The following is a 12464-nucleotide window of genomic DNA, read 5'->3' on the forward strand; positions in this document are numbered from 1 at the left end:
GGAGCTTTGTAATTCCTTGCACCATTGGAGATGTCACCATTCAGAGAGCTTTATGTGACCTTGGAGCTAGCATCAATCTCATGCCACTTTCAGTGATGAAAAAGTTTCAAATTGAGGAGGTAAAACCCACTCGTATTTCTCTTCAACTTGCTGATCTTTCTATTAAATTACCTGTGGGTGTTGTTGAGGATTTACTTGTTAAAGTAGGACCATTCATCTTTCCTATTGATTTTGTTATATTAGACATGGAAGAGGAGGTAAAATCTTATATTATACTTGGTAGACCCTTTTTAGCTACAGTTAGAGCTCTGATTGATGTACAAAACGGTGAATTGACCCTGAGGGTCAATGAAGAACAGGTGGTCCTTCATGTTTTTGAAGCTCTCAAGCACCCTAATGATTCTGAAGGGTGTATGAAAATAGATGTTATTGAACCACTTGTTCAAGAGGTACTGAAAGCTAAGGTGCTTGATGACATTCTGGATCCTATCTCTGAGTATGAATTAGTTGAAGTTGATAATTCACCACCCCAGAAGGCTATGGTTCACACGCCTAAAGCAGAGGAGGAAGCCCCCAAGCTTGAGCTCAAATCCTTACCTCCTTCTCTGAAATATGTGTTCTTGGGTGAGAATGACTCATATCCAGTGATTATTAGCTCTTCCCTGAAGCCTGAAGACGAAGAGGCGCTTATTTTAGTACTCAAGAGCCATAAAACAGCTCTTGGGTGGACCATTAGTGACTTGAAGGGGATTAGTCCAACCAAGTGTATGCACAAGATCCTCCTTGAAGATGATGCTAAACCAATTGTGCAACCACAAAGGAGACTCAATCCAACTATGAAAGAGGTGGTCTAAAAAGAGGTAATGAAACTATGGGAAGTAGGAATTATTTATCCTATTTCTAACAGTCCTTGGGTAAGTCCTGTGCAGGTAGTTCCCAAGAAAGGAGGGATGACAGTGATCAAGAATGAAAAGAATGAGCTTATCCCCACAAGAACAGTCACAGGATGGAGAATGTGTATAGACTACAGGAGGCTCAACATTGCTATAAGGAAGGATCATTTCCCCTGCCTTTCATTGATCAGATGCTTGAGAGGTTAGCTGGTCATGCATTTCATTCTTTTCTAGATGGATATTCTGGATATAATCAAGAGAAGACAGCATTTACATGCCCCTTTGGAGTATTTGCCTATAGAAGAATGCCTTTTGGACTTTGCAATGCTCCAGCAACTTTTTAGAGGTGTATGCTTTCAATTTTTTCTGATATGGTTGAAAAGTTTATTGAGGTATTTATGGATGACTTTTCTATTTTTGATAATTCTTTTGAATCCTGCCTTAAGTATTTATCTCTTGTCTTGAAACGGTGTCAAGAATCAAACCTTGTTTTAAATTGGAAAAAATGTCATTTTATGGTTACAGAAGGTATTGTTCTTGGACACCGGATTTCAAGTAAGGAAATTGAGGTTGATAGAGCAAAGGTGGAGGTAATTAAAAAATTACCACCACCAACTAATGTTAAGGCAGTCAGGAGTTTCTTGGGTCATGCAGGATTTTATAGAAGATTTATAAAGGATTTTTCTAAAATTGCTAAACCTCTAAGCAACCTGTTGGTTGCTGATGTTCCTTTTGTCTTTGATTCTGATTGTTTGCATGCTTTTGAAACTCTGAAAGCAAACCTTACCTCTGCTCCCATTATAGCTCCCCTGACTGGGATCTACCATTTGAATTAATGTGTGATGCTAGTGACTTTGCTATAGGAGCTGTTTTAGGACAGAGGCATGGTAAGCTTGTACATGTCATTTACTATGCCAGTCATGTGTTAAATGATGCCCAGAAGAATTACACAACTACAGAAAAGGAATTATTAGCTGTTGTGTATGCTGTTGATAAGTTTAGGTCCTATTTACTTGGTTCTAAGGTTATTATTTATACTGATCATGCTGCTTTGAAGTACCTTCTAACCAAACAGGATTCTAAACCAAGATTAATCAGATGGGTGTTGCTCCTTCAGGAGTTTGATATTGAGATAAAAGACAGGAAAGGGTCAGAAAATCAAGTAGCTGACCATCTTTCCAGAATTGAGCCTAAAGCAAGAGCACAACCACCCACAGCTGTAACTGAGACGTTTCCGAATGAGCAATTGTTTCTCATTCAGCAGGCACCATGGTTTGCAGACATTGAAAATTATAAGGCCATGAATTTTATCCCAAGGGAGTACAGTAGGCAACAAGTGAAGAAGCTATTGACTGATGCAAAGTACTACATTTGGGAGGAACCATACCTTTTTAAAAGGTGTTCAGATGGAATCATCCGGAGATATGTCCCAGATGAAGAAAAACAGCAGATTCTTTGGCACTGTCATGGTTCTGAGTACGGAGGCCACTTTGGTGGTGAAAAGACAGCTACAAAGGTCCTTCAGAGTGGGTTTTACTGGCCGACTCTCTTCAGGGACTCAAGAGCATTTGTAAAGCACTGTGATAGATGTGAAAAAGCCACAAATCTCCCTGCCAACCGTGAAATGCCATAGGAGATTCTTGAGGTTGAGTTGTTTGATGTGTGGGGTATTAATTTCATGGGACCCTTCCCACCCTTACATTCAAACAACTATATTCTAGTGGCAGTTGACTATGTGTCCAAGTGGGTGGAAGCTGTGGCTTTGCCCACCAATGATGCCAAAGTGGTAATGAGCTTTCTTCAGAGATATATCTTTAGATGGTTTGGTGTCCCAAGGACACTCATTAGTGATGGAGGAAGCCATTTCTGCAACAGACAACTGGACTCTCTTCTGCAGAGATATGGAGTCCGTCATAAAGTGGCAACCCCCTATCACCCTCAGACAAGTGGACAGGTTGAAGTTTCTAATAGGGAACTTAAGAGGATTCTAGAGAAGACCGTCTGTGTTTCAAGAAAGGATTGGTCTAGGAAGCTTGATGATGCTCTCTGGGCATACCGGACAGCGTACAAGACTCCCATTGGCATGTCCCCTTACCAGTTGGTCTATTGCAAAGCCTGTCACTTGCCAGTTGAGCTGGAGCATAAAGCTTACTGGGCAATCAGGTATCTGAACCTTGATTCAGAAGCTGCAGGAATTAGGCGAATGCTTCAGCTGAATGAGCTTGATGAATTCAGATATTCAGCCTATGAGAATGCCAAGCTTTATAAGGAGAGAATCAAGCTACTGCATGACAAGAAGATTGCCATCAGCGTCTTTGAGCCAAGACAAAGAGTGCTTCTATATAATTCAAGGCTCAAATTCTTTCCCGGGAAGCTGAAATCTCGATGGTCAGGACCGTTTGTGGTTACCAGAGCTTCACCATATGGTCATGTGGAAATACAAGAAGAGAATTCTGACAGAAAATTTACAGTGAATGGCCAGAGGTTGAAACACTATCATGGAGGTGAGATTGATCGCCAGAGGTCCACTCATCTGCTGAACTAGCAGAACTGACCGTCAAGCTAGTGACGTAAAAGAAGCGCTTGTCGGGAGGCAACCCGATAATTTCGTATCCTTAGTTATTTTTTATAGTAGTAGTTTTCTTACTTATTTGATTTTTATTGAGTTCTTACTAATTTTCTGATCATGCAGCTATTTTAGAACAAGAACCGAAAAAAAAAAGAGAAGAGGGCACACGACGCGCAAGCGTCGCTGACGCGTACGCGTCAGATGGGTGTGCGTGAAAAATAAATTTGAACAGAGGGTTGCGCGGGAGTGGCGCAAGAATGATGCCTCTAGCACAAACAAACTCACGCGTACCCGTACCCCACGCGTGCGTGTCGTTTGTGATTTTCACCATTCACGTGGGCGCGTCAGCGACTCGTACGCGTGACCTGAAAAATCGACGCAAAAGAGTGTTTGGGCAGAGAGTTATGCTGGCTTGGGGTAGGAAGTATGATAGACGCACAAATTTGGTCACGCGGACGCGTCCCTGACGTGTGCGCGTGCATGACGCGAACGTGTCGTATGCCAATATTAGTTCTCAAGCCACGCAAACAGTGAGTCATGCGTGCGCACGGCTGCCTTCGCGCGAATCGCACAAAACCCAGGGCACGCGGACGCGTGCCTGATGCTGACGCGTCATTAAGAAGTTTTGCGACCCACGTGTATGCGTGCCGTACGCGTACACATCGCCAGCGCCGCACTACTACACTAGTTTGCCGCCCAGTTTTAATTTTCTTTCCCCCTCTCCCAATCCTAATTCTCTCTTGTTCTTTTATCCTTTTCGTTTTCTTTTATTATAATATTTGTCTCTTTCTATTTTCAGTTCTTCTTTGCTTGAGGACAAGCAAACCTTTAAGTTTGGTGTTGACGCTTCGCTTAAGGGTTTTCTGTTTGTTCCTATGGCACCAAAAGGGAGGCGAATCATCTTCACGGAGGAGCACAACTTGAAGAATAAAGCGACTGCTAGGATAACTAAGGTGGTTGGGTTCCTTTCATATTTTTTATTCCTCCCCCCTTTTTCTATGTTATGTTCTGGTTTTCTGCTGTTTTGCTTTGTTTGTTGCATGATCCTTTATTAGTTAGAATCCTAGGTCTAGTTTAGTTTTCTCTTAATTGCTTTAATTCTGAAAAGATGTCTCATGTATTACCCACTGAGCTTGAATTCAAATAAAAAATACAGAAGTGATGTATTGCATGAGAAATTGAGTAAATTTTAAGAGTAGTCTTATTTACTTAAATGTGGTGGTATTAATTGTAATTCTGAATGCATGACATGAACAGTGCATATTTAAATTTGAATCAAAGAATGTTAATGTACAAGGAACAGGAATTTAGAGAATTATTATGATTTCTCTGAAATTAATAAAAGTTTAATCCTTGAAGCAAAAGAAAAATAAAAAGCAAGGTCCAAGGCTCTGAGCATCAATGACTAAGGAGGTCAGACATGATTAAAAGCTCAAAGAGTTGTTTCCCTAGCCACATGCTTGTGGTGTTCTTGTGTCAAGTAATCCTTGAGACAAAATATTTAGAGTCAAGATCAATTGCAGAGTACGCCAAAGGCTTTGAGCACCACTGTCTGGGGATAAAAATAAAATAAAAATAAAAAAATAAAAAAAATAAAATAAAAATAATTAGAACTTAAAGAGAGTTCCCCAGTTAAGTGCTTGTGGTGTTTTTGTGTCAAGTAAAGCTTGAGACAAAACATCTAAAGTCGCAGCTAGGCTCAAGGTGCAACGCACCAAAGAAAAATTGATGTGTTCAAGGATTAAATTGAATTACAAAAGATCAGAGAATTCATAATATTATCCGGATTCTAATTCCAGATGACAGTAACATTCTTCTGATTCAAAGGAGAGTGAGATGCCAAAACTATTCAGGATTACAGTTGTAAACTCCACTATAAGAAGAGACATGAGCTTAATCGAATTCTCATTCTCATGCAAATTCACATCCTAAGCTTATATTAGTTTTGGTTGCTTGAGAACAAGCAACAATTCAAGTTTGGTGTTGTAATGCATGTGCATCTTTCCTATCTTTTTCTAGTGAATTTGCATCTAATTTGTTGAGTTTAATAAAGAATTAATTATCTTTTAGCCAATATGGATGCTACTTTGAGTCTTTTGCAATTTTGTTTATTTTAGGTAGCATTCGGCTGGATTTGATGGAGTTTCTGCAGCACAAGAACAAAAGGAGATGGCAGCGAGGAGCGACGTGTACGCGTGACTGATGCATGCGCGTGATTTGGAGCTTTCCATGGCGACGCGTGCGCGTGACTGACGCGTACGCGTGATTTGAAGATTTGCTCAGCGACGCGTGCGCGTGACCGACGCGTCCGCGTGACCGACGCGTCCGCGTGACTTGCGAAGAAGACCAGCGACGCGTGCGCGTGACCGACGCGTCCTCGTGACTTGCGAAAAAGACCAGCGACGCGTACGCGTGACATGCGCCACGTGCAGAAAATACTGGGGGCGATTTCTGGGTTGCTTTTGACCCAATTTTCAGCCCAGAAAGCACAGATCAGATGCTGCAGAGTGAAGGAATCAAGTGGTCCCCATCCATCAATTGAAGACTTGATGATTATTATAATTAATTTTGATTTAAATTCAAATTTGATTTTTAAAATAGGAAAAGATATTATTTTTAATTTTAGATAATTAGATTTTAAATTAATGAGAATTAGTTATAAATAGGAATTTAGATGCCATCAGATGGGAACTCTGAACATTATTCCATTCCAATTTACAATCCTAGTTTTCTTCTTTGAAACATAAGCAACTAATCCTTCATTGTTAAGGTTAGGAGCTCTGTCTATTTGTATGGATTGATTTTATTGCTTTTCTATTTTAATTTATGCATGGATTTATAATTAAGAATTGTTTTCGCACTTTATTTTATGAATTTAGGTGGAACGGAAGTATGACCCTCTTTCTATTTGAGTTCTTGTAAAACTTGGAAAAGCTCTTTACTTGAACAACAGCTTGAAAATAATTTCTCCTAAATTTTAATTATTTGGATTTAATGGGATACGTGACATATAATCCCCTTATTTTTGGGTAATTAGAATTTTTGTGGCATATAAACTGGAATTTGAACTTCACCCTCTAATTGGAATTAATTGACCAAGGAATTGGCAGTTAATGAATTTTAGAGGAGACTAGAAAGGTCTAAGGAATTAGGGTCTAGTCACATATAGTTTGCCATAAATTAAATTCTACATGATTAAAATAGTTAGTAAGAGAAGTTAATCCGGAAAAATAGATAACTCTAAAGCCTTAACTATCTTCTCTATATTTTATTCCCAACTTAATTATTTGTCTATTCTTTTGATATTCTGAGTTGCTGTTTAATGCTCTTTGAACACTCAACATACTATTCTGTTTATCTAACTAAGTAATTTAATCAACCATTGTTGCTTGATCCATCAATCCTCGTGGGATCGATCCTTACTTACGTAAGATATTACTTGGTACGACCCGGTGCACTTGCCGGTTAATCTGTGGGTATAAAAATGCCGCACCAGGGGGTTGAATCTTAGCCCCTTTTTCACTTAACAACACTTGCAGGTCTTTGAAACAACTTCTGGAGACTTTTTGATTTTTGTCTCGTACCCAGCCACGAGACTTTTTCTTTTTATCTCATGACCCGGAACGAGATATTTTTCAGTTTTATCTCCTGTGCAGCAGAAACAGAAATGGAGTAGAAAAGAGAGAAAATTACACCCAGATATATCCTGGTTCAGCTGCTAAGTGCAATGCAGCCTACATCCAATCTCCATCACAATAATGATAGAATTTCACTATAATCATCTTTGATTACAAACACCAATTCTCCTTAGGAACTACCATTCCTATCTGGGACAAGTCCAAAATCTAAACCCAAAGACTGAACTTGACTTGGTCACTACCAAGCTTTCAACTGCTAAGTGCTAACTCAACTTGCAAGGGGATTCCCACAGAATCATGAAACACAATACAGATGTACAAAGGACCTCTAAGGACATCTATGGCTTTTTTTTTTAATTTTGCACTCTCTGCCTTTTTTCGCTCTATGGCTTTTTCTTACAAATCTCACTGTTTGCCTTTTTCTATGAGACTCAAGACAGACAAAATTAAACAGAAAAATACAAAACAGAATACATTGAAGGAGAAGAACATATGTTAGCTTAGATAGCTCTGATAACTCTGTGCCTTGCACTCTCACTCCTTGCTTCAAGCCTTGGCTATTCTCCCTATTTATAGAGAGAGAAGGCTCCACCGTTGAAACCAAAAGAACCAAGCTAATCTTCTTCTTCTTCATGCAAACCGGTTCGGCCAGAGAGAGAGAGGAGAAGTAACCGAATGCAATAACCAACATGAAATTACCTCTGGTTCTTCCTTAGTCACCAATAATCATCAATCCGAGCCTTCTATCTTGCCTTGCACTCCAAGATGGACTCCTAGCCCTTGATGCTTCATGATGATGACAGCTTCATCTGCTCCATCCTCTGCCTCTTCCATCACGTAGCCACTGTAGCTACCTCCAGTGGTGGTTGAGCAGAATCAGAGACAAGCCATCCCTCCAAGGATCTTCTTCCTCTGACCGAGATCTTCTCTTCCATTTTTGGTATGGAGAGGCTGAGATCTCTTCACCAAATCTTACCTTTCTTAGTTGAAGATCTTAGCCACAACATACTTTTTGTTTTCTTTTTCTTGCCATCATTACAATGGTCTTGTTGCTTGCTTCTTCTTCTCTATGGTAGCTTGCCATAGCTTCCATGGTTTCCTCTGTGATATGACCGAATAGAGAAGAGAGATGAGAGAGAAGAGAGAGTAGAAAGAAAAGCAATTAAATGAGTTTGAACAAAAGTAATTAAAAGTGAGTTGCTTTTGCTTCCCTCTTTGCTGAGTAGCGTGCCTTCATTAAGGCCAACCATCTAATCAATCATAATTTCTCTCTCATGGTTCCAAGGACTGCATTAATTCAACTTAATAAAATTTGAATTCCATCACATGATAAAGAAATGAGATCCGTTAGAAGCATGAAGCAAAACATTTTGCTTTTCTCTCAAGATTGGTTTTGGATCAAGCAAGCTAGTAAGCAAAATAAGTTGGGCTCATAGTAAAGATTAAATTCTGGCCCAACTAAACAATTCAGCCAACATTCATATTATAATTGTGCATAAGGCTGACTTTACTGGGCTTGTTTACCAAGATATTGGCCCAATTAGCAAAACTTTATTTCAGCCAACATAATCATATCAATTTAACATCAAGGCTGAAGGTAAAATGCATATATGGGCTTGCAACAATTTATCTTTTCTTTTCGGCCCAATCAAAATCTGCATAGCAAAATTAATTTAATCAACATATATGAATTGAAATCATATAATTAATCATATTAATAATGTTTGATCATCATCAAATCTATTCTTAATATATAAAAGTAGGTACATAGGTTTACTCACATTACTTCTAAGTTATTTCTCTTCTTCTATTAACGCCATGTCAGCACCATCGCTTATTTGGCAAAATTTTAGAATCCACCACTCAAATCTTGTCAAATCAACTTTTATTTTCAAATAAAAAAACACAAAAACAACTAAAAAAATACAATAAAAACCAACAACTTAACTTTTTCCAAATCAATCCTTATTTCTAAAACAACAAAAACACAAATTAACATTTACCCAAAAAAAAAGCTCTGAAAACCAAAGAGCTTATTACCTTTCTCATACTTATCGAAACCCTCTTCCTCTTGACACCTCTCCGTACCAAGATCCTATTTCCTCCATCCTCTTCCGGTCCCATGAGCCATTGTTTTTTCCTCAAAACAAATTGTCCATCACGATGTCCATCTCCGACGGAGCCGCATTGCATAAATTGCAGAAACTAAGGCAAACTCCATTCCTCCTGTTGCGATTTTTCTGTCAGAGCTCGATTCTGTTGTTCAATATCATTTTCAATAGCCCTATTTTTTTTTTTTCAAAGATAGGAGACTCGAACCCGCAACCTCTTAATTGAGTATGAGGAGACTATGCCATTTGAGCTATTACTCATTGGCTTTCAATAGCCCTATTTATTTGTTATAAATAATAACATTTTAATTGTGAACTCATTGCAAGTAGCACAGGTTTATGTATTCCTATTTTTTAAACGGTGCTGTCTAATAGTCACAACCAAAATTAGGTTTACCCACATTACTTCTAAGTTATTTCTCTTCTTCTACTAACGCCATGTCAGCATCATCGCTTACTTGGCAAAATTTTAGAATCCACCACTCAAATCTTGCCAAACCTATCTATCTATTTATAATATATAAAAGCTGATACTAACTTTATCCACAATGAGTTTAAGCCATCTTTTCTTTGCTAATGAGACATCAACAATTCTAATGACTTGACAAAAGATGAAAATCAACCAATCACTATTTAGTAAAATATTTTAAAAAAATTAAAACAAAAAACTCTTATCTATTATTATTCAAGTACTAATTAAATACAATAAACATACATTAAAAGTGTCATAATAATAATTATTATAAAAAATTTTAGTTACAAATATTCAAATTCTACAACTTATACATGTTAAGACTCTTATTATTCTTCATTTCTTAATCTCTCATACTAATTGTCAAAAATTTCTTAAATTTAATTTAACATTTTTATAATATATAAAAGTTGATACTAACTTTCTCCACAACGAGTTTAAGCCATCTTTTCTTTGCTAATGATGCCACATCAGCAATTCTAATTATTTGGTAAAAGATGAAAATCAACCAATCACTATTTAGTAAAATATTTTTAAAAAATTAAAACAAAAAACTCTTATCTATTATTATTCAATTGAAACATCAAGTACTAATTAAATGCAATAAACATACATTAAAAGTGTCATAATTATCTATTCTTAATATATAAAAGTAGGTACATAAGGTTTACCCACATTCCTTTGAAGCTATTTCTCTTCTTCTACTAACGCCACAGCAATATTGCTTACTTGGCAAAATGTTTGAATCAACCACTCAAATCTTGCCAAATCAACTATTATTTCCAAATCAACAAAAAATAAAATATACAAAAAAAAAAAACTAAAAAATACAATACAATAAATTTGTAACGTACAAATACATTGAATCCATATTCCTATATTTATTATATCTTACCGTTATAAACAATTATAATCCCAACAATTAATTTATTAATTTTTATAAATAAGTTACTAAAGGTAATAAATATCCATATTACAAATGTCATAATAATATTATTAATTATAATAAATTTTATGTTACAAGTATTCAAATTCTATACTATTTGAACTACTTATATAAGTCTCTTACCACTATTCTTTCAAATAACATCAAATTTAACACAAAAAAATTTATTTCTGAATTAGACATCTCAAACTTATTCAATGGATTATCATTCTTTCAAGGCAAAATGATAAAAATCGAATAACTATCCAAGATCTAATAGCCATGCAACGAGAATCTGATGATCAGGTATGAAAAAAAAAAACTCACAACATGCATCATACATTCATGCTTACTCAAATACCGTATACCTAATGAATACATAAATTGAATATTGGAATAGGAAAAGATCTTCACAATTTTAGCAACTATAAACGAAATCGATGACAAATTTGTATGAAACTATGTTGAATGTGAAAAGTGTCCGAAAAAAGCATATAAAAAAAACAACTACATTTGTGGCACATGTAATCAAACACCACAATATCCAGTGACGAATCCAGAAAATTTTGATAGTGGGGCAAAATTGATATAACATGAAAATAATTTCTATAATTAAAATAATATGTGTATATAAAAAATTAAATATTAAATTATCTATTAACCACTATCTATGTATAAATACATATATTGTTTAACTTATTTTCAATGTGTATTTTATATTTTAATATTTATTATATACAGATAATTATTTTTTATGTACATATAGTATGATTATTGTTATGATTATATTTTGTTATTGTAAAATATGATTAATCTTCAAAATATCTAATATACAAATTAAAACACTAAAATAGTAATTTAAATAATAATATATAATTTAAAATTCTATTATTTTAGGTTTTATATTTTTAAAAAATTAAGTAATTTTTTTCATAACACTACTATCAAACTTTCTCTCTTTCCATATATATTACTAAATAATTATTTAAAAATTCACTTTCCAACACAATTAGAAGCCGATTCTTATTGATATTCATAGTTAAAAAAGTTCTTTCAATTAATATAATTGCTACGCAAAAATTAAAACTAATTTGAAAAAAAGATAAATAATATTCTTTTGAGTTGATTTTTAAAAAAGAACACTAATTTCATTTAAATCTGAGAATTGATCATTCTAACGAATATCTAATATAAAATTTTTAAATTGACGATTAAGTACCAAAAGTTGAGTAAAAAATTATTGTGGAGTCAAATTTATAATCTAATGGGGGCAAATAAATATTATTATCATATACTACTCAAAAGAATTCCAAATTTTAGTGGGGGCGCTTGCCCCCACACCAATATACTTGGAACTGTTCCTGACAATATCCAACAATAAAGTAACTCTATATACTTTTCATAATTTTATCTATCAAATTATTAGTTACTAATCCAATACTTATTTTAGATTCAGAATTCAATTAAATGTTTCAGATTAAAGTGCTACAATAACTTTTGTACTATTTGATGGCGAAGCAAAAAAATTATTGGACACAATTGCTTCAAATCTAATGACACTCTAGAAAAGTAATGACATTGAAGTACCACTCCATCAAGAGATTAAGAAGAAAGAAAACCATACAAATTCAAGACATATCTTCGGAAGAAGAACATATATGTAAAGATGGAACAAACAACACAATAGAAAAGTCATCCAACTCAACAATTCATAAAGAACATGCCTTCACAAGAATATACGACAGAAAGAAGAAAGTAACAACTCTAACAACAACCAATAAAGAAAAAGGAAGATGAGCGCTACATAAGAAGACTAAGTCCATCAACTAAAATAAATGTAAAAATCAAACCACCAA

This window comes from Arachis ipaensis, chromosome B04 (assembly GCF_000816755.2).
Source record: "Arachis ipaensis cultivar K30076 chromosome B04, Araip1.1, whole genome shotgun sequence".
Classification (NCBI taxonomy): domain Eukaryota; kingdom Viridiplantae; phylum Streptophyta; class Magnoliopsida; order Fabales; family Fabaceae; genus Arachis; species Arachis ipaensis.